Consider the following 23,099-nt stretch of genomic DNA (forward strand, 5'->3'; position numbering starts at 1 on the left):
TTTATTTATTTATTCTTAATCATATCATTTATTAACATCAAACACACATCGTTTTGATATTTATTGTTTTGTGTTATTCTTAAACTAAGTGACGATACTAAACACATTATAGAGGATATTCGCCTAAGAGTTTTAGATTACTAGTTACTTTGACTCGGTTACAGAATTTGGACCGGTTACGTAACATTATTCCCGAGTGTCTCAAATATCCATAAGGCATATCAAGACGAACTAATTCTGACACATTCAAGTTCACATAACTGTTTCCAAACTTATACCGGTCTTGGAACTTATACTTAACCTATACAGGTATTCGAACTGATTGTAACTGATTGTCGAAACCCATCCAGATTCTGAAACATATCCTTACCATATGGCGATCTCGAATGATCCCCGACGTATACCACTCCTCAAACTGATCTTGAATTCATGCCAATTCTGCAACTTATCAGATACCTCGACCGAACCTGATCCTGGATCCATTACGGTAATCGAACTGTTGCAAACCTGAAACAGATCAACAACCCAAGCCAGTTCTGACTGATCTAAAACCCATTCCGGTCCAGGAGCTGATCCTAAAACCGTACCAGCGCTGGAATTAACCCTGTACTCAATTCTGTTCCTGAATTAGCGTAGTCACAAACTACAGACAATTTCAGTTTGGTATTTAATTGTACATTTGCACTCCTTGTTTAAATTGTTTTATGCTTTACAGTTCCAAAACCGCTGGTAAGGGTGAAACGCTTAAATTCATACGAAAGCAAGCTTTTATGCTGCGCCACGAAGCTTTGTGAAATATTTCATGCATTCGAAACATTTCACAACCGGTTCACCGCCAGTGAGACGTTTTTGGTGAGAAATATAGTCCGTTTCTCACCGATTTTTTTGAATCCTCAATCAATGCAAAAGAAAAAGCAAAGAAATACAATTAATTTATTTCAATTCCCTCACATGATTGCTTGTGTCTTGTTTTGTTTTTATTTTGCCCTCCCTTCCATTTCCACGAGAAGTGTCAAAAACGTATAAAGAGAATCCTGGCAAGAACCTTTATGGAAACAACTTGTCATCATTATTCAGTTCGACAAAAAAAAAAAACAACACTCACACACACTCGCTATTCTAGATTCTGACCAGCAAGACCAACAAGAACTTCTTTCTTCTCGATTCGTTGCCTTGCAAAAGCCGCTGCTGAAGGTATTTCCATTTCTGGATCGCAGCAGCACACCTTCGACAGTTCCCTTGATCGTTCCGAATGCATTGGTAGCGACTGCATCAGACGTAAGGAGTGGACCAGTGCTGGGACAGCTGCACAGTGTTGCAGCACCGAGGTGGTCACAACGATGCGACAAGTCGGCAATGTCCATTTATGGTTGAACAATGTGCAACCAGAATTTGCGTTGGTTAGATCGTTTCTTTTTGGGGCGTGTGTGTGTGTGTGTGTGTGATCTGATCTACAAAATCGAAAGTTCTACGCTCGTGGTTTGCCGAAAATCGCGATTCAAATGGTGAAGGTAGCGAAAGAAAATCCTGATAATGGTACAGTGTACGCACAACAATGCACTTATGCACAGTGCACGTTGCACGTAAATTTACATCTTTACCTGAATTGAAGCTGAAAAACAAAAGTTGAACGGTCCAACCAAATGAGCGATTTTGCAGTCGATCCGTTTGAGCCGTGCCAGAGACTGACAGTATGCAAATCGGATTTGATTTGCTGATGATTCCCGGGGCGCATTCGTTGGCGCTTCACGTGGATTTGTGGGGAACCTCCCGTGCTGGGGAAGCGTTCGCATGTGTCGGGATCGGATTTTCACCGGCCTACCTACTCTAGGCTGATTAGCTGGCAGAATTATACAATCAGTCGCTGGTTGAGGGGGGGTGGAAGAAAAATCGTTACTATTTTAAAACAAAGCGAGGAAGCGAGTTGGTATTTCATTTCAATAATTGATAGGGAATGGGTTAGTAGCAGATGGTATGAAAAATGTTGATTTAACATTAATTCTGGTTAAAGTCTATTTCAATCAATAATAACGCTGACCATGTGTTGAAATGATTCACAGCGCTCTCCGCCTTTTTATTTTGGAGTTGGAGTCTAATTAGCTTACTGCAAATATCCTTCAAATGCAACTACTATTTTGCAGCATTTCAAGCTTTGTGTTGTGTTGTTTTTCACTAGAATTAATTTCAAATCATTGATGTTGAAATTCATTTGAAATGGTCCATATATCATTCTATCGAACTTCAAAGAAGTGAACACAGGCGGGTTGAATTATGTATTAAATTTAATTGATCGTCTTATAGAATACTCTCTACAAAGCATTCCACTCTAATATTGCATCGTCTTTCAAGTCATTCCAGCACGATGTACTATAAATTCCATCGAAACTTAATAACGCCCCAAGAAAGGTACACCCAGAACCGGTCGAAGGCATTAGATGTCATTGTTCAAATTAATTTGATTACAAAATAATTCCTATTACAACACACACACACACACACACACACACGACATCTGTCTCGCAAACTAACGACGACCATGGCCACATATATCATGGCGGTGCAGGTCGGATTACGCATCGATATCTCACCGTGCACCGTGTTAAAAGCGAAACAGAATACAACGCAGAATGCATTTTATGACGCTTTCCAATTGTATGTTGATCTGTTTGCCGCTTCTTTTTTGTTTCTGGAAAACTGTATATCACTACTCAATTTTCCAATTTTCTACCCTACCAGTATCAGGTGGAATGACGAAAAAAAAAAAACAGTCACAGAACAACCACTGTGCAAAATCAATAAAACTATTTCCCATGTGTGTCCGGATGGGGTTTTTTGTTGGTGTGCTGTGTCTCTCTTCTTTCGCTCCACTCTGTCTCCGCCTACACGATCCGATGCAATTTTGTACCACACGGGTACACGGCTTATGCAATTGTGGACAGCGCCAGTGCTTTGGTGTACTTTGTTGTTGAGGTGTGACGGTTGCCTACAGGTAGAACGATAGGTAGAGTTTTCCTCCCATACACTGGGCCCCGGCCAGCTTGCATGTTGTGTTTTGTTGTGCCGTCTTTTTTGTTTGTATTATTTACACACCCGTTTTTCCAGCTCGGAAATCCGATACGCAGAATTCGATTATGAAAGTTCGACTTCCTCCACCTTATCTCGCTTACCGCATCGTCTTTCCGGTCTAGATTTTGGTCAAAACGGAAAAAAGGAAGGACACACAACAAACGATTCCGCGCACACGTTTGGCAGGAGGGAAAATGGCCATGTGGAGTTTTCCCCGTCGAAACAAATCGCTCAAGGTTTCTGCACTAACCTACACAAACACACACACATTCCTAACGCCAAATCAGTGTGTGGAGCAGGGCGCTCGGGCTGGGGTGAATGTTCATGCGCTAATTGCATTTAAGAATCCTGCACTGCACCACCACTCCCCCAGCGTACACATGCCCGGACGGTTCGGTCTCAAGGTCTTGTGGCATTGTTTGGGTATGTGTGTGTGTGTGGGCGGGGTGGTTTTGGTGCATTACAGCGCCACGTCTGATAGTGGCCAAAACCGTGCCCCTCCAGTCTGGGCCCAGGTGGATTATTGACCGTTATCGCGCGGTGCTCAGCGAGGATTATGGTGGTTGTGATTAAAAATAAAATCAAACACTGCATTGCATTATTTGCCAGCGACCGGTGGTGGTCTCGCCAACACTAAAAAGCATACAAAAAGTAGGCACGAAATTACTAACCTACACAACGAATTGGAACCAGGCGCCCCATTCAGTGGACGGAGCCGAAAATAAATTGTGCAACACTGGCACGTTTTTCGTTTCGGCCGGCGTTCATTTAGTTCTTCCACTTTGGCTTGTAAGCGTTTGGTGTTTGTGTGTGTGTGTGTGTGTGTGTTTTTTTGTTTTGCTTCCATTTTAGGACACCGATGTGCCATGATTTTTAGTGTACTGCTGTTGCAAAAAGATGGGTTGACGGGTGCTTCCTTTCTTTGTGTTATTTTTTTCCCCGCACTTCCGAAGCGTAGTTAAGAACGATTATTATTCACGCGTACGTTCTTCTTACGTCACCTGCTTAAGTTTCGCCGCGGGGACAAGGTATGGGGTATCCGCGTGAAACGTTTCGTTGGCGTAGACAACGCTACCAGTACCCCCAAAAAAGTGGGCTGACTGGCGTTTGAATTTCCGTCCCTCTTTTTGCCTGCCCAATTCCGTTTACGAACAGATCTTACGGGGGGCCTCCCGGGGAGGCACAGCTCAGTCGATATTAATATTTCAACACCCGAATGCACTCACCGTCCGGCGGCCGGAAGGGAATACGAAATGAAGGACAGTGCTCTGCTGCACTGGTTTTGTTTTCGAGGCGAAGAGGACGTGAGTCGAACGATTCAAACGCGTCGGATTGGTTGGAGGGAACTGGGAATATTGGGTCTCTTTTTTCTTCTTTCGGTTAGAATTTAAATTGCATCAAAGCAAATGGAGAATGAGAAGGAAAAGCATGCAATCGAATGGGCATAATCGAGTTGGCATAATCGATGAAAATGATCGTAAAAATTATAACAACACAATCCTTATGCTTTCCTTAGTTGGGGGAGCATCAAATTGCCGAACGGTAAGGAACAAGACCACCTTCGGTAAGGTGGTCTATTCTGGAACGGGTTTTTGAACCATTGGAACTGTGAAAGCTTTTGCTTTACTATTCTTCCAATGTCTGGTAGCACGTGCTGTCGTTTCTATTCCACTCCATCACGGCAGGCATAGGGATCGTTTTCAAAGCACATCCTCTACGTTTGTATGTTTCGGCATGATCCTAGCTTCAGATAGAAAAGAATTGGCTGGCATCGGGGGGAGCGAAAACAACAAAAACGAAATCGAAATGGAATGGTAATTACAAATGATGCGTGCTAAAGTGATCTATTTCTGTTGGGGGTTTTCATATTTCTCTTTTTGGTGCGTCCCGCCCGAGCTTTGGGACCTACCGCATTCCATTGTGGTTGAGTGTGGTTTGGAGGAAATTGTAGTCGAAAGACAGCGTTCGGTATGTGGAGCATAAAGGTGAATAATTAAGTACACGTGTTGCGGGAAGCGAGCAGCAAAGAGAATGAAGAATGTCGGAAGTAGATTGAGCGAAAATTACAGTCAGTATACTGTCGTTTTTTATTGGAGAAGATTTATATAAATAATGTATATTGGCATATTGGGCATATTGGGTAATTTACTGATCATTATGACAGTTTAGTTGTGCAAATTGCACACATTTGGCTATGTAAACGCAACCTTTGCATAAAATAAAACGTTTTGCTTAAAGTAAATATAATTCATGGAACAAAATGATCCCTCCTTGCGGATCATTTATCACAATGTCAAAATCAATTAGTGTTAAAGTGGAATTGTAACAAAAATGGCATACTTTCAGGCTGTTATGGCAACGGTTTTCTTTATAGTTTTAGTACTTTTTACTACATTCTTAAATGGAACACTCATTGCTACTACCAAAGCTTATTTCCTATTACGCATACCTACTTACTTGTTGTTATTGTAGTATCTGATTGACTTTATCTTGAATTAATAAATCAATTTAATTGGTCAATAATTAAAAACAAAACATCTAAGACTCACTAGACGGTCAGTTTAGAAGCACACAGAACAAACAGAATATGTTGACCGTTTCTTGTGAACCTCGCGATGCAAATTACCGAGAAAAGCTTTCCAGTAAATCACGAGTTCGTTCAACCCCGTACAAACTTCAAACACCTTCTGCTTCATTCAAATCCCCGTCAGCAAACGGCCCTCCCGCCACTATCTGTTTAGTCATTCTGGTAGCGTCGAAAAGTTTGCCCAAGAGCAGCAGCAGCAGCACCAGCCGCCCAGCAGTTCGACTGGTCGCCGCGGAAATGATGTGTTCCTGTGTACTTGTCGAGAGCGGCGGGGTGGACGCTTTCCCGAGCATAGATTTATGGCGTCTGATAAATGGGCGGACGGCATACGGTGGTCGATGGGAGGTGACCTATCAGCTGATTCTTTCCATTTTTTTCGCTTCTATTTAACTTTCAAGACTGGCGGAGTAGAGGCTACAAAAGGAGAGGAAAAAGAATAAAACACTTACACGAAAAAGGAGTTCCGATGCTACACATCCCAAGATGCCTTATCGTGCACCGTGTGCATTACCAAGGTTTTTATGGTTGTTCCGTTTAGCATAAGAATGTGAAGCATAATATTTTTCTTTAATTTTTTAACAGTCAGTTATGCCGCGTTCCCAGAACGAAATGCATTTGTGAGGCGCTTATTTGTTTGCCCTGCCCTATCTAAAGCGAAACATTTCTCATCGAGATTGTCACGTGCACGTGGCTCCGAAGCGAACCATTTAACAAATATTCATATTGAAACCCTTTTCTGGTGGATAGAACATTATTGCTATATTCTGAGCGTCTTTTCCTTTTGGTATTGTACGGTGCACGGTACATCCCTTGCTCCAAACGATGACGTGTGAAAATACGGCAAACGGGTGGACAAAAAAGCAACCGTGTTACTTCATTTTCATACGCTCACTTTGGAAAAACAATCAATCAAATGGTTCGTTAAATTGTTCGTTACCTTTAGGGGAAGGTTTCGACAGTTTGACAAAAAAAGCAAGACATAGACACCGTACGAAAGCGACCATTGACAACAGCGAAAGACCAAAACGGGCACTTCAGGACACATTTAAAGCACCTGTCTGCGTGCATACAGGTTCCTTCCTTGGCCCTTGTACTGAAAACCTACCACAGGCCACCCGTACAAACTCATGCACCGTCCGTAAAACTCGCCCCAAACAAGAAATGAAATCGGAAAGACACTTGTGACACGGCAGTACCGAGGAACCAGGCAGGAAGTGCTCCCTAACCCTGCAACCTGCAAACAATAGTTATTCCCTCTTTTTCGGTTCGCAAAAATCCCTACGCAATGGAAAGAACGCACAAAACAGGTTGATCAGGAGTTGTCGCTGTTGTTGGTCCATTTGCGTCTTCCACCTCGCCTTTTACACGTGCTTCATCTTATGTGGGCACTTATTGTTGTTGCTGTGGAGTGTTTTTTTTATTTATTTAATTCAAACGCTTGCTCAGAACTTCTTGTAATACACGTGCAGCAAACAAAATAAAGCAATAAAGCAGCTCGGGCCAAAGGATGCAGCATTCAAAGAGGAAGATGCACCGACGATGCGAACTATTTTAATGATAGCTCGTGTTGCGCTGTACCGCCGTTCTTAGGTGTGCTGGCAGCTGTTTTGACTTAGACGGCACAGCGCACAGGAGAGTGCATTTTTCCGTGGAAAAGCGCTTAAAGTAAGAAGCCGGTCGCTTAAAGTAAGAAGACGCGCGTGTGTGTGCTATCCAGTGCCGTGTGTCGCCAGCACTGGGTAATGAGTTTGTGGATGGCCTTAAACATGCACGACCGTTTGCTTGTTTGGAAATGACAAATGAATGTTTTATTAGACGCTTGCCGGGGAGGCAGAAAGGGGAGTTGGGTGGGTTTTTTTTATTTAATTTTTATTGCGTGTAGCCGCTACACGGCAAAGGGCCAGCAAGGTTATTTGGAAATGGGGTTTTCGAGTATTTTGTTGCTACCCTAGATGGGGTTCTTTGTCTTGGCTGTGATAATTTAAATTTAGATACAAAAGGGAGTGTATTTAAAGGCAATCAAAAAAAAAAAGGTTTCTTATTTGGTAAAAGCTCAAACATTGAAAAGGATCAATTAATTTAAATCGCCCTCACTTATGCAATTGCACAACGAGGCAAGCAAGAAGTTGGCACCATATTTTCTTTCAAATTGTCCAAGTTCAAATGTTCCCGTACGAGCATAAACTTCTAGGGTTAAGTGAAGCTGTGGTTAAAAGTCATTCTGCTAACTCCCAAAACTATTAACTGCAGCGAAGCTCGTCCACCGTTTGGTGCCAGTAAGAACCGGTGGAAAAGAAAACTGGGTCGGAAAAGTTCACCCGAGCCCAATGGCACTGCAGGTGTGTTCGTGGAAAACGAGTTTGTTGTTTCGGAAAACCGTATGATAGATCCGTGAGGCGGTAAGTGAGGAACCCTTTTTGGGGTAGGACCCGACGGGTTGTGTATCCTTTGTTTTCTCTCTCTCTCTTCTTACGCCCTACTAAATATTTTGTGCACCCTCTTCGTCAGTGTGTGTGTGTTGTCTGCTTCACTGCACACTGTGTAGGCAGTTGTTTTATTCCTTTTTATTGTTAGCTGATGGCACTACTCTTGTTATGTTGTTGCTGTTTTCATTTATCTACTGACATCCTGTGACCCACTAATGTACAAATTCGTGGATTACTTTTTGTTTTTTGCCGTGCAAAATATCGCAGCCCCGCTGTTGTTGATTTTTATTTCCACCTGTGCCAATGAACCTGCCTCGTTCGCCACGGCCCTTTTGTGCCTTCCCGTTTGGACCCTATTGCGGCAAACGGCAACGGTAGGCGCTACAAATGTATGTTTGCTCTCGTTTTTGTGGGAGGGCGGCTTGCTACAGTACAGTATACCACCAGCGCAGGTGGGTTTGCACGGGCAAAAGGGCTAAGGGCTTGAGGGCGCCAATCAAATAGACGCCCGCGGTGCAGACTGCAGTGGAGGCGGCCTACGTACACGCGAAGGCCTCCCGAAAGATAGCGTGATGATCATGACGACGACGATGATGATGATGATGTGAGAAGCCACAAGGTTTCCCCTTTTTCCATCGCAGTGAGCTCTTTATAGCCTTCAGCCTTCACCCGTCTGGTGTGGGGAAATTGGATCGCAAAATAAAAAATAACCCTAACACACACAAAACGAATGTTCATAAAAAATTGCCTCCCCTCGCGGTACGTGTGAGTCAATCGAGATTTCCTCCCAAGGGTGGGCAATGAGCTCATACCGTCGGACGATCGCATGAAGACACAAAACAAAAAAACAACCGCGAAACCTGCTCTGTCTGGTGGATTTGCTGACCACTTGTTTCCCCCCTCCCGTACGCATTTCTCCCACTCCACAAGACCGGTCAAGGGGCTAACTGAAAAAAGGGTCGTAAAGAGAGAAATTAAACCAACAACAAAAAAAAAGGTAAACCAGAGCAAAAAGTGAGCCCTGCGGGAGGGAGAATGTAAAGGAAAACGAAAGCAACCTGTCTGCAAGAGGTGAATAGACGTGAAAGAGAACATAAGCCCCGAGATGAAGAACGCTGAACACACCTGAACGCTGAACCGCTAGGAAGGGAAAGAAAGCGGCTACCACGGTCGAAACATAACTATCTCCAATTGGGCTAGAATGACAGCGACGATGCCCTTACAAACAGGGGATGGAATGCCCCCCCCCCCTCTCCCGCCAATTACCTTCGCCACGCCGTCTCTCTTTTTGCGGGGGCTTATCCTTCCAGTCTGGCTGTCTGGCAGGCTGGTCTGGTTGCATCGGCGGCATCGGGAGACGTTCGCAGTCAGCCGAGCATGAGCCGAAATTCGAAATGCAACTGCTCCTACACACTCGCTCTCACACACTCTCGCTCTTTCTCTCTCGTAAGTTCATTCATTAAAGAGAGGAAAACAAAAGAGAGGGTGTATAGGGTGAATCATTAAGTTGGGAGGCATTTTTTTCCATCCTATAATTGATGGTTTTGTTTTTCAATGGTTGGCAATTGATTTACAGGATTAAATTATTTGTTATCTTATTTTTAGTGATCTATACTGTAAATTTGTAAATTTTGTAAAACATTGCTAAAATGGTTCGAGAGGGCATTATTGTACATCGATAGACAAATAAACATAAACATAAACATAAACATAAAATGGCTGAAGAAAATTTAGATCCTTTGTTTTGTCCTGAGACATGTTTTAATAAAATGTATCAGTTCAGTTTTTTATTTCAAAAAAGAGCTGAAAATAAATCTGTTGCATCTATATTATTTAACCATAATAAACGTGTACTGAATGTAACAAAGATTTCAGTTTAGTATGTCACCACTGAGAAAGGTCACAGTCTATCCCATGCTTTTAGACGATGCTACAGCATCTACCGTTGTCTCGTTCAATTGCGTCATTTAGAGATCATACAGCTTATTCAGCTTATTTTGTTGACGATATGGGTGCACAAATGTTGATGTCTTGTTGATGTCTAGCTGACGGAATAGAGTGAAACGAAGGTGAAAATTTTTGCAGCAGCAAGAGGCAAAAAGCAACTAAAAATACTGTATAGTAAAGTCATGTTTTAAGAACAAAACAGGTTACTGTTAAACCCATTCCAGTATATATTTCTACTAGCAAAATAATTATAGTAACTTGGAGAAGATAAAATTTTAGTTGATAGTTTATCAATAACAAGTTCACTTCAAATACTATTTGAAAATACCTTCTACATACTTCAACGAATCAAAATCACAGCGTAGAAATGTCTTCAAAAGCCAACAGCAACCGCGTTTAAGGAACGCTAGCGCGCTGCGCCACACTTTCGGTCGCACCCAATCCGTCACACGTTTCGGGTTGGTTCTCGAAAGCTTCCCGCGTGGAAACACAGTCAGCAGAAAAACTAGTGTGCATACGGACGGCGAACGGAGCGGTTGTTTGTCTGGTGACGCTTGGCGGCTACGTTCGGTGCTGGTCGAGAGCAACAACTTGTTGTTGGTGTCGAGAGTTTCGTACCCGTGCTCGGGAAGGAAACCACCCAAGAAAGCATAGTCGTGCAAAGCAATTACCAATTACACGTACACGCACGGCGCGGGATGGTTTCGTAGGGTAATACCGTGGTGCCTTGATGTTGTTGTTTTTTTTTTGCGTAAATAATTTACACAGTGTTTCCGTTGGTCGAATTCGGTCGATGTGTGTTTGTTTTATTCATAGTTTTCGGGTGTTTTTGTAGCGAAAAAAAACCCCTCAAGCATAAGGGATGTTGTGAGGGACAAGTGGACGGAAGCGAACTAAACAAAAACAAATATATTAACCTCGTGTCGTGTCTATATCTGTGCGTGTGCTGCTAACCGCTCTATTGTCTCAATGTTTGTGGCCGTGTGTGTATTTTTGTGTTATAAATTTAATTTCCCACCCTTTAAGGTACAGTGCGGGTCTACGTGGCGTGACCCATACCCATGCGTGTGAATAAAGGGCCAGCCGGAAGATGAAACCTTCCAAAACAATACAAAACTTAATCACCATCGTGAGCTTTTTGTATGATTTTGGAAAGACAAAAAACTAAAGATCGTCTACGATCGTCGGTCCGCAGAAGGCTAATTTTGCCGTACACGTGGGACAGAATAAATGAATAAATCTTGTTTTTCGCATCCACCGTGATCGTCGTCGAGCGTGGATTGTTTTGTGCGGCTCTTCTATTTCGTTAATGATCGTGACCTTCACAGTGAGGATCGTTCCCTCACAAGCACATTGGCCCATGGTTGCGGTGACATTTTTCTACCCAACCCAAACCATTTAGGCGCAGGATTTGAGGATTAGATAGTCGGATTTGAGTACGAAAATCACTCTAAAAATTATTTACAAAAAACCACACGACAGCCAAATTAAAGCCAAAATTTAACCTCGTAATCGAGCATACAGAAAAAAACGAAAACATGTAAATTCCATGTATCGTGCAAATTGAATGCGCGCCGAATTTCATCACTTTATCCCAACGGTTTCCACGAATTTCTCGCTTTGGTCGGTTCGGGTTGGAAAATGAATTTTCCCAGCATCCGATTGGGCCGGACCGATTCGGGGCACGGTTGTGGATTAATATGATAAACAAAAGAGCGAAGTGTTGCGGTTTTTTTTGTGTTGCTGTTGTAGGCTATTCGAATGTGCTGTTGGTGGTGGTGGTGCTGCTGCTGTTGTTTTTCTTTTGCTGCAGTATCTGCGAATCTTCTCTGGTGGCACGGTTTCCACCAGGCATTCCGGGGAGCAGCACCGTGGTCCCGCAAACCGCAAATAGTGAGTGTGTCTTCATGTGTCTGTGGCCAGGCGGCGGTGGTGTGTTTATTCTAGTTCTGCAATGAGTGGGTGGATTGTGTATGTGTGTGTGTGCATTTTTTTGCTCCTTGTGTGTTTGGTCCGTCCGGGTGTCTGATGTCCTCGAAAAAACTAACAGACGGTGATGAGAAAATTCAGGTGAAAAAACGCATACACACGTTGCGGTTGTGCAAAATGCTTCCCCAGAGACTGAACCGGGGCCTTGGGGTGGAACGGGGTTTCCCAAACAAACATTTTCGGGAAGTTGGCGAATGAGTTTCTCAAATCTCGTTGCAATTTTTTGCGGGGCATAGAAGTGGAAAATGATCAAATACAACAACAACAACAAAAACGCTCACATTTCCCCCAGCAACACGCGCTCGTGTACTGCCCAAACCAAACGGGTAGCCGAAACGGCGGACATCAAGGAATGTGTGAGATTCGCGAAAATTGGGTAGTAGAAAAAAAAAAAAACACCGACCCATCCCCACAAACCGGTGGCGGTAAAAATAGTGGCCAACACAGAGAGTGAATTATGGTGAGGTGAATTTTTCAATCTGTTTTTGTTGCTGTGGTTTTGTTGGTTTTGTTTGTTTATTTGTGCTGTTTGACTCGATACGTGGGATGCGTGGGAAGAGAGGGCCAGCAAAGAGGAGGCAGCAAAAAGGGTAACGAGCGTGTGAAAAATTGACCGGAGAAATTGGGAAAACATAAATTGGCTCCTGATACAGCCACGGAAGGACAGCAAACAGAGCAACGCAACCTGAGCAAACACAAACTTCAGCGCCAGTAGCGACGGGTACACTGGTACTGATACAACAGAGTTCTAGTACAAGTCACACCCAAACACACACGTAGACATCTCGTTGACAAATTGAAGGTGAGAGATGAAAATGTAGCTGCTGCGTGTTATGCTGCGTTCTACTGCCAACGGTGACCGACGACCGAACGGAAGCGGCATGTTTGTATCTTCTGTTCGACCCCGTTTTTGCCCATAACGGAAGCAAGTAACCGTGCAACGGATGGACGGATAAGCACCACTGATGCCAGTACCCTCCTCGGTACCGGTAACAACCAGACGGATCTGTGTGTATGTGTGTGTGTATGAGCGCCAGCAGGAACGCAGGAACGGTACCGATCGGCCACCAAAGGCATAGGTGAATATTTAATTATAGTTGTTTATTTTTACTCACTTCGCGTTTTACGTCCACCCAAGCGTTAAAGAGGGGAGGGAGGGGATGGAATTTGAACAGCGGAGTAAGCGGGTGAGTGGTGACACGCACGCATTACTTCGCGGCGATAGACGGGGTGGATGCTACGCACTCTCGTTCATATGTTTCGGCTTGTATGGGCTGGTCTTCCCATTCCGAGACCTAGACGACTGGCAGGAATGTCCAAATGTTGCAAACAGAGGGAAATTCCCACTTTTGAAGGCCGACATTGATACAGGGGGGAGGGGTGGTGAGAAAAAAGGAAGAAGGGCTTTTTATATAGTGAACCTTGCGTCGGTACTGAAAACTCGATGCAAGAAGTTTAAAATAAGTCTAATATTGTAACTTTATTATTTGTTAGAAGTCGAGTTAGATAGTCGTGTACATTGAGATGTGTTCCGCTTGAAGCGGCAATATTAAATCATACGTAGGCTAACAAGTGCATTACCCTAAATCTTATAGATCTTCTGTTTAAACCATTTTTAGTTGATTTGAGCTGATTTAGTTGATTTGAGATTCTGAGATACATCTTGTATTGGCAATAAAGACTATACTATAAAGACGTGGAATCGATTAAAAAGTATTCAAGTAACAGTGCAAATTCGGGAATGAAAGTTTAAAAATCTTGCAAAACGCTATGAAATAACTTAAAATTTGACATCAACTGATTCAGGCTTTAACATTGATGTTCAAATATTTGGACCTTTAAACACTATCTAACCACTCCTACAAAAAATAGTTGTATCTTACTATCTCTATATTTAGAATCTTAACTGTCTTCACTTTACTGTAAATTGTCTGATTTGATCTTATCGCTGATTGACACTCCCAGGACTTATATTAGTCTTAAATTACTCTTAAGTGTACAGATACAGATTTAAGATTTGTTTATACTGGTCAGTATAGTTTTGTATCGTGGTATACTCATTGAGGAATTGTAAGTTATTCATTGTTATCCACCATGGGAAATATGAGAATGATATTAGTCTCAAACAACAAAGATCGTATTGAAAAGCAGATCCAACATCAGCATGTTGATATTTCTGTGCTTTTTTAAGATCATAGGTTTTAAAGAAGTCAACATTAAACGCACATGAGCGATGTACACGCCGTCAGGAGACTCCATGTACAACTCCTGCTACATTAAACCATCACTAAGTACGTCATTGTTGAAGGTACATACACCATTCTCTCGTACGCGTCTATACGAACTTTAATATCTGAATATCAGTACAGCTTGCCTGTTCATTATTTGGGTAACGTTAATACATAAAAAATACTGTCCGTTGTTTGCGTCATCCTGTGCTTCATACCATTTAACATCCGTACCGCATTTACCTTGACCGTAAATCTTGTGGACACAATGCAGTTGGTTTGCGATTTTATGAAAACACTGTAAACATTTATTTAATTTACAGATAAAGTACGCAAACATTACCCCTTAATTTCGGTGCAAATACTTGTACCGTAATTCCAAAAACGCCTCCAACCAAGAAAGATACAACATGTTCATCTCCTTGCTCTTCCACATCCGGGTGAAGGTTTTCCGGGAAGGCACACAAGGGGGTTTGTTTCCGTGTCGAGATTTTGCGAAACGGCACAACGAACCAATGGCACCGGTGCGGCAAAAGTGATCAAAATTAGAGGATCGTTCGAACCGGCCGGCTCGCGCTCAAATCGCTGCAGAGCGCGACATGGCGTGGCTTCAATTCACGTTTGACCCAGGCTACGCGCGGTCAGTGTTCGACAGCGAAGGCCACGCCACCGGAGTTTGAAATGCGTGATAATTTGTCTGGTTGTGTGTATTTGTGTTTGTATGTGTGTGTGTGTGTGTGTCGGATGTTTTGGGTGTTCTTTCATGGCGACGTGCCCTTCCTTTTGTCGTACCCCCGTGGACGTTCTTCTTCGGACTTCGGATCGCACTAGAAACGCCGTTCCAATTATAGCGTATCTATCGAACAGCGTGCGACTTGCCAAAAACGAACCGAACCCTGCGACGGCGTTTTTTTGTTGGTTTCTGTTTCACGGTGGCTCTGGTGGCGTCGATCAAAGAGCGAAACCAATCTATATCGCGATCAGGTCACGAAGGCTGAAGATTCGGCTTCTGGATGACAGTAGCAAGGAGAGGAGAGGGTGTGCCCCTGCCGATGGTATCAGAGATTTGTGGTTGTGTAATTAGCAAACGCCAGCAGGCGCCTAGTTTGCCGCCATTCTTGCTGCACACCTGGTGGTCCTGTTTGGTCGGGACTTGGAGCCCCCCGGGAAGGAGGGATGTGTCTGCAAAATGCTCTTTATTGGGAAGTTTGTTCAGACAATTTGTAGGGATGATCGCGTGACAGTAAGAAAAAAGCGTTCGTGATGAAGTAAATAGTATAAGAAGACCTTTTTTCTATTAAGGTGCATTGATTGATAACACATACACAAGAAGAGTAAGCGTTTGAGAGGTAGTTTGGTAAGTGGTTTAGATTTTTGAGGATGAAAATTGATTTCTTGCCCCAAGCATCGTCAATTTTAGAAAGGCATATAAGGAGAACATTAGAAAAAAATTGTTTTTACAAAAGATAGCTTTCATAGTGATTGAAATATATTTTCCCAAAAAAATATCATCAGATAGTAAACATGAAATAAATTTTATTTTATCCTTTTGTGTAAACAAGTGGATTTTGTGCAAAAATGTATGTGCATGCAGTACGTAAACAAGATAATTTGTTATTCTTTCACGTATAACACTTCTCGCAAACATCCATTAATAAATGTACCGATATCATATTTTTAACCCGTATCGAAGCCCTATCCCGTTGATAAGTAAATGGAAGCCATAAATTGAACATATCGCACCGCCACCGTTCACAGGGGTAAAAGCATCCCGTACAGCGAGCGACACCATGAAGTGGCCACACTTCCCGTAGGTTGTTTATGACAGATTGTTTGTGTCGCCCAAGCCCGGGCCGTGAAACTTCAACCCGGGGAAAAGTGCATCAATGCAACCGATTGATGATAACGCCCTCGGGTCTGCTTACTAACATTGCATCATCTCACAAACATCGACGATAACCGCTGATGGAAACTGGGACTTTTTGTCCAAACGGTTGATAATTTCCAGAATGGTGGGAATTGCTGATTGGACTACATTGGTGCCGCCATTGCGGCGAATATTTTTCCAATGAACCGGTGTTGTTTTGTAGATGCCACCGGATTGATTGTGTACCCTACCAACCGGCGTCAGTCTGTCGTCACAGTCACCTTCAACTTGTTCCAGTGCACTTAATTACTGACCGCCCTGTGCTAATCCGTACCTTGGTGATGAGCAAAGTGTGCTAGTAGGGCGCCACTTCAAGATTTCCATTACACAACCCTTAACCCTTTGAGGAATAGTCAAGGGAAGTCTACGAGATGAACTGGTAGAATTTCGTTCCCCCGTTCGTAAAATGACTCCAAAAGTTCGCCTGTAGCTGCCCCATCAACTCGCTGCGTCATTGTGCGTCACCGTCCATTTCCGCAGTCGTCAGTCCACTCATAGAAGGTAATGTTTCAAAGCAACACCAACGAACACCTGTATGACCGTAGTAGTGGTGGGAGTTTACGTCACCGAAGCATCAGTGGACGGTTGCACGGTAGTGCCTGACATTTGGCCTCGGGATTTACAAGTTGCAGGAATAGAAAAAAAACATGCAAAACGGGGAATTTTACGTCCATTTTACCGGACCAACGTCTGATTGTGTACCATTACCCTGACCACTACCAATTAGTTTCGAAGGTATGCAATTTTAATTCCCTCGGAGATTCCCTCTTGAATGAATCTTCATAGCAGCAGCCGGGGATTCACATCAGCTACATTTGTAAACCTTTCCGCGCCCCTGGTGGGTTCGGAAAGGTTGCTAATTTTTTGCAGATTTATCTTCTACCCTCAGGGCCCGGTAGAATAAAGGTTGAATCAACCAGCAAGATACCTGAGTGATTCGGTAAAGAATGACGTTTTCTTGAAGTCTAAGACGGCGATGATGGAGGTTCACCATTTGGTAGAAAGAATATCTTTTAGGCACTGGAGTTAGTCTTGGTGCAAGTGTGAACGATCGCAGGCAAGACCACTAACACTGCTACCTTAAACCGAGAAGCAGTCTACCGTAGTTTTAAGTACATGGTAGCCATACACGAATTGGACAAATAGAAAATTGCGAAATAAATAAAAATAAATCAGCAATTTGGTGCCTGGGGAGGGTCTTACCGTCCCCTGGTGTGTTCCGAGATCTTCCGGATCTATTTTCAGATCTGCTGTTGAATTGATAGACCGTAGAATGTAGAAGGCGGAACAAAGTACATTTTACTCTTGTGTCTTGCTGGAACGATCGCAAATTTGCCTGTAAGAATTCGATCTAAACTGGGTGATCTTTTCAATCAAGACGGGCGAAGCGGTAATTCAAGGTAAGAACACCTTCTGCCTCATTTATCACCATCGTCACACTGGGTAATGTGAACTGATTAGCGTGAACAGTTCGCGCGATCATTTGCGGTACGGGTTTAAAAAAACTCAAGGTTTTGCGAGCAGACCTGGTGTGGCGTGGTCGGTACCACCACCGTCCAGCTATGCCTTGTTTAGACTGTGAATCGTACGATCGGTCGGTTTGCCGTGGGCCTTCGTCGAGTTTCGTCATAGTGTTACCCCTTACGCAGCGCATTTTGTAGGGCCGGGGTGAGTTGCTCGAGGCCAAGGGTTATGAGCGAGCGGAACGCTTAGGTTAGAGCCAGTTGGCGGAAATCGACAATTAATTTGTTGCACAGGTTTGCGCAAATCCCTGTACACTCTACCGCTCGTGGAGGACTTCTGCGATCTTTCTTGAGGATTAAGTAAAGAGTATTACAGTTAAAATATATTGAGTTGTGCATGGTGGTAAAGCAGAATCATGAGATTTCCTATTGTGCTAGTTAGGCAGCGAACTACATATTTTTACTTAAACACACATTCTTTCAGTGTTATTCAACCACTGTGACGCCTCCCGACTTTGATCATACGCAGCTCCAGTATGTTCATTTTGAGTGTCAAAAGATAACATCACATAGAAACAGGGAAATTGAGGATCGTGTGAGCTACGCGTCAGTCCCTCCCGCACTGCAAGATGCGGTGTCTGATTTCGGCTACTCTTTGTATAGACTCCTGGACCGATAGCGTCCAACCCTTACTGCTGTACAATTAAAAACCCGACCTCGATGGTAGCAAGATGAATGAATCTTACATGCAAGGCTGTACGCACGTGTTGTTTGGTGATTCAGGGTCCGGAGTTTAGATCGTTAACTTTATGGCGATGACATAAAAATCTATTTTCTCCCTGTATACTGCGGGACTAGGTTTTCGGTCGGTTCTTGAAGGGTTGCCCTGTTTGGAACAACCTGATACCGCCGACGCTCTACTACTACTACCAGGTCAATCCCAGCTTCTCAGCATGCGTTTATCTCTGCTGCCACCCAGCCGGCTTTCATAGAAGCCTTCCGTTCGGCGCGTTAATTTATGACCGGTTTCAAACAAATCAGATCGAGCCGCATTGCTTACGAGCAGTGCCCCCAGCACAGAACAGCAACAGAAAAGCTTAGCGGCAGGGATTATGTGTTTGTGTCGCCAAACGATAGGGGGAGTCATCAGCCCTTTTGTCTTCAGTTGCATGGGTTGCAGCGTCCGATCAATTTTCTCCGTCTCGATGCACCGAAGCATGGATTATTGTGTTGGAAATATTTCAATTTCGGTTCAAAAGAAAGTCAGAAATTGGATGACTCCTCTTGATGTGTTGCTTGGGTGAGGGGAAGTCTGCGACTACTACTACTGTTTTGGTTCCCTTTCGGCGCGGTACTTATTGTGGTGGAAACATAATACGCGGTGCCAATGAATGCGTCAGTCCATGCAGAGGGTGAGTTGCCCTGGATCCAAATTTAGGGCGAAAATAGAGAGATGAACGCAAAGTATTCAAATGAGATGTGTGAGAAGTTTAAATTAAAGAGTGTCAGAATAAAGAAGCGAGTAGACAAAAGTGGTGCGATGTTGTTCAGATGAATATGATTAATGTTACCGGAGTAGTAATGTAATGTGACAGAGTTTTAAATGTTCAAAAATGTTGCACTTTCTTGCTGATTTTAGTGCTGATAGTCTAATGCGGAAAGAGTGTTTGGGTTTGGGAAAATGGATTGTGTCAAACGAAAGATGGATTTGGTACAATCTCAGAATTTCAGGATCACTAAGCTGGAATGATTGATTGAAGGTGTAGCAAAGTTAGTTTATGAGCACAAAGTAAGATAATCATTTCAGTAACAGTTGTTCGAAACAAACCTTAAACTTGGAGTCAATGTGGTCTGTGATTTAAAGTCTCACTCGTTTACAGCCGAGGCGAGTGCATGATTATAACCATAACGAGCTGCAATAGGTAAACCTATCACCTCGTTTGTTCCGCAACGTAACGTACCTGTTGCTTGGTCCACAACCCTCCGTTGATTGTCTCCTATTAAAACCACCCGTGTCTGGCAGCCGTTCGAATGGAAGAGACAAAACAAGGCAATGAAATTGTTTTATTATCACCGAACACATGTTCCCCGTTCCATAGCCGGCATGGCGCGAGCGCGGAACGGGACATCAAGCGGGTGGGGGACAAAAAAACGGTAAGGTTCTCCAACCGGGTGGCTGCTACCGGTTGAAAACGGTTTGTCCCGTCGTCTCGTGTCATTTTCGTCGCCCGTGTATTTGTGTTTTGGCTCCGTACACCCGTAGATAGAAAATTTCCAATTGACTTCCAACAATGGAGTGTTGTCTTCGCGTGTTTAGTGTTTTTTCCTCCTTCAAGATGCTTCCGAGGGCGCCCCTTCCGAATCGTTTCTCGTCGCTTTGGGTAGTTTTTATGCACAAAGTGTAGCTTGTAATAAAAAAACGCCATCGGAAAGTAAAGAAAGGCAAATCTTCTGCATTGCTCACAGGAACCACACCTTTCCCGGTGGCTATAAACGAAAGACATCCATTACTCTATCAGCACTCAGCGGAAAAAGGGGATGTCTCCGGAGTTGGAGCGGGGCATTGATCCGACAAGGAAGGGGAGAACCTACATCAGCGTCATTGATGAGGAAAGTGGCAGTAAAAAAAACCTTGCTTTGGGAAGCGGAAATGGAGCATAAAGTTATCCAAGATGGGGAAAGGCTCCAGAAAGTTGCTCCCAGAGTCGGCGTCGCTAGTGCGCATGGAAGGGACGGTAACGATCGAACCATTTTTCAACTCAATTCCACGCTTAAAATTGTATGTTTGTGGGTTTAAAGATGTACATTTTCCATTATCTTTTATACCTATGGAGCATTCAATAGGTAGGGAAGGGTAAAAATAAATACTAGAGGCGATAATCTGTTTTTGGGGGGCTGTCGTTTCTTCGTCTCTCGTCACTAATATTATCGAACGTGCATCAGTTTAAGAAGCTCAGTTTCTACGTTCAACGAAAGACGTGAAACTGGACCGCCAACGCGGTGCAAACGATCACCTATCTGGACAAAAGTGGGGTTTTTGGTCTTTTAAGCCAGTTGCCCATCAGCATCTTCATCATCATCACGAACAACCGTGAAGCCCAGGGGTCGCTGATACTGTCCGGTAGGTCTTAGGACGTCTCAATTAAGTCCACTGTTCGGTCAACTGCTCTGTTCACTTTCCGGACAAATGAGGGGTGTCCCTTGGGACTGTGAATCGTAGACCACCTGTCTTGAGGGATGTTGAAGTTGTGTTCCCTTCGTTTCTCTGCGTGGAGTAATGGAAAGATCTACAGGTCAGACTCCCAGGAGATCGGCGTGACATATTTCTTTGCACAGACGACACAATGTACAACACTTCAAACATCAAAACACAAGATCCCGTAATGGCTGATACTCGAAACAGTGCTGTCGCCTGTATTGTACCATTTACCTTTTTAAACTATTTCGGGGCTAGGGAAAAGGGTGTAGTGATCACGATGATCTGTTGACAGCGTTTATGTTTGCGGTTCTCCGGCAATGGTGTAGGTTTTGGTGATGTACTGCCTCTCCCATGTTTGGAGTAGGTTGAAGGACAAGGAAAGGGCAAAACCTACAATTGTTTGTCTTGTCCACCTCAGTCAAGACATACTGGGAAAGTGGAGCTCTTTATCTTTGTCTGGCTGTCTGGATTCCCCTCGGTTCAGGCGAAGAGCTATGGAAGTACTATGATCGATTGAGAATGGCGTGAAGTGAGTGAAAAAAGATTAGATAAATTACCAAAAAAAGGGCGAGAAAAGAAAGACTATGTACGATGTTTTGCTCATTGCACTGAAAGTGTGGGAAATGTACTGTATGTTTTCTTATCCATTCGTTAAGTGCTACAAGGTGTAACAAGTTTGACAGTTTTACCTTCTCTTGCAGCACCACAATAAACCATGATGCGTTTTGGAGAGAAAACGCTTTTGCGACCTTTTCCCACTTTGCGTTTGCCGTTCGGGTGGGATGTCGAAGATAAATTCGAATGAGCGTGGTTCGAGCACGTGGTACGCACCTTGACATTTGCAAAACTCTGCGCCCACCATAGCGCCGTGTTGAGTTCACCTCGAAACGGGCCATAACTCTCCCATGTGAGTTATCATCCCGCGGTGCTAATGATGCAGCAGCATAAAACATAGACAAGAATTTTGAAGTCAAAATATGCAAATGAATGCGCAGCGAACAATGCAGCATCGGTGGCAGTAACCATGCAATGTGCTGCTGAGATGTGCACGAGGCTTTACAAATGAGATGCAATGTGTATGTGGCGTTAAGGTTGGAGCTGCTGCAGATAAACTTTGTTCTGTGAAAAGTCAGGGGTTAGCAAACGCGATTGAACTGATGAGTAGTAAATAAGAATATATTTTGAATGTTGAAATAGAGAGAATTTTACTACATTTTTCGGAACATTGTAGCATCAAGTAAGACTCCTCATCGAGCGAAGGCAATAGTTACATAATTCACACTATACATAAAACAAACACATTACACTTAACCTGATGAAGGTGATGAAGTATCTTTATTTATTCGAAAGTCAATTTCAAAAGTAAACGCATCCCCAGCCGCTTGTTGGGCTTTAACGCCTTGTACTATTTGTTTCGCACACCAAACACCGCGAAACACCGCGGTTTGGAATTGGTATTTTGCACCGTTTCCCCGTTGACAAGTGCTACAAGTGCTGAACAATTTTAAGTGCACCTCGAAATGTACTGCGACGCGTGACAGACAGCTCAATGTGGCACGGTTTGGGGCATCCGGAAAACAACGGTGGACAAAATTAGCGTCGGTGGTTAAAATACATCGACTGTGACGGACGGTATATCCCGTACTCACTTCCCAACAAATAGATCATTCCAACAGACACACACAGGCACAAATTTCAAACACTTTAATTAAATCTCTCTTGTTGCACGCTCGAGTGGTCAATATTGCAACAGCGGGTGCCCCTTTTTGGAGTGGACGCGTGCGTGTACTTAAGGTGCCCAGAAGCGTCCATCGGAGGCTGGCTTACGTGCCGCGCCGTGTGCGGATTATCTGTACTCCGGCGCCTTGAGGTGTAGAAAATCGCTAGTGGCAGGCACGTTTGCACACTCACGCACACACACACAGACACCTGATTATGTTATGCAATGGTCGGCTTTGCACAGGGAAACTGCAGTTACTGCAGTCGTCGGTGCATGGCTTTGTAGCATGGTAATGAGTGAAGGTAATCGGTGACCTCGAGAGCACCGAGTGCTAAGGTAACACTCACTTACACGCAACCCTTATGCATTGGTTAGCGTAGTCAGTGTCGAAGATCAGTGTCGAACGATGCTGGGAAGATGGCAGATGATCGCTGTTTGAGAAAGATGATAAATGTGTTAAGGAAATATATCAGAACTTCTGCATCAGCAAACAAAACTCATTTATTAAATTGTGTGGGAGTTTCGTTTTTCACATTAGCGGCCATGG

At 43.7% G+C, this 23,099-nt stretch overlaps 1 protein-coding gene across 3 annotated transcripts in view; it reads left to right on the plus strand.

Annotated features, from left to right (window-relative positions):
- Positions 1 to 10,531: 10,531 nt before the first annotated feature.
- LOC120897885 (protein windpipe) overlaps positions 10,532 to 23,099 on the plus strand; it is a 44,673-nt gene continuing 32,105 nt past the window's right edge. For 2 of the 3 annotated variants that reach the window (XM_040303042.1, XM_040303041.1), the window contains exon 1: positions 10,532 to 10,737. The gene's annotated coding sequence lies outside the window, so the exon portion shown is untranslated. Of the gene's footprint in view, positions 10,738 to 12,602; positions 13,095 to 23,099 lie in introns of those variants that run through there. The other variant, XM_040303043.1, reaches the window with a different exon arrangement.

Source organism: Anopheles arabiensis, chromosome 2 (assembly GCF_016920715.1).
Source record: "Anopheles arabiensis isolate DONGOLA chromosome 2, AaraD3, whole genome shotgun sequence".
NCBI lineage: Eukaryota > Metazoa > Arthropoda > Insecta > Diptera > Culicidae > Anopheles > Anopheles arabiensis.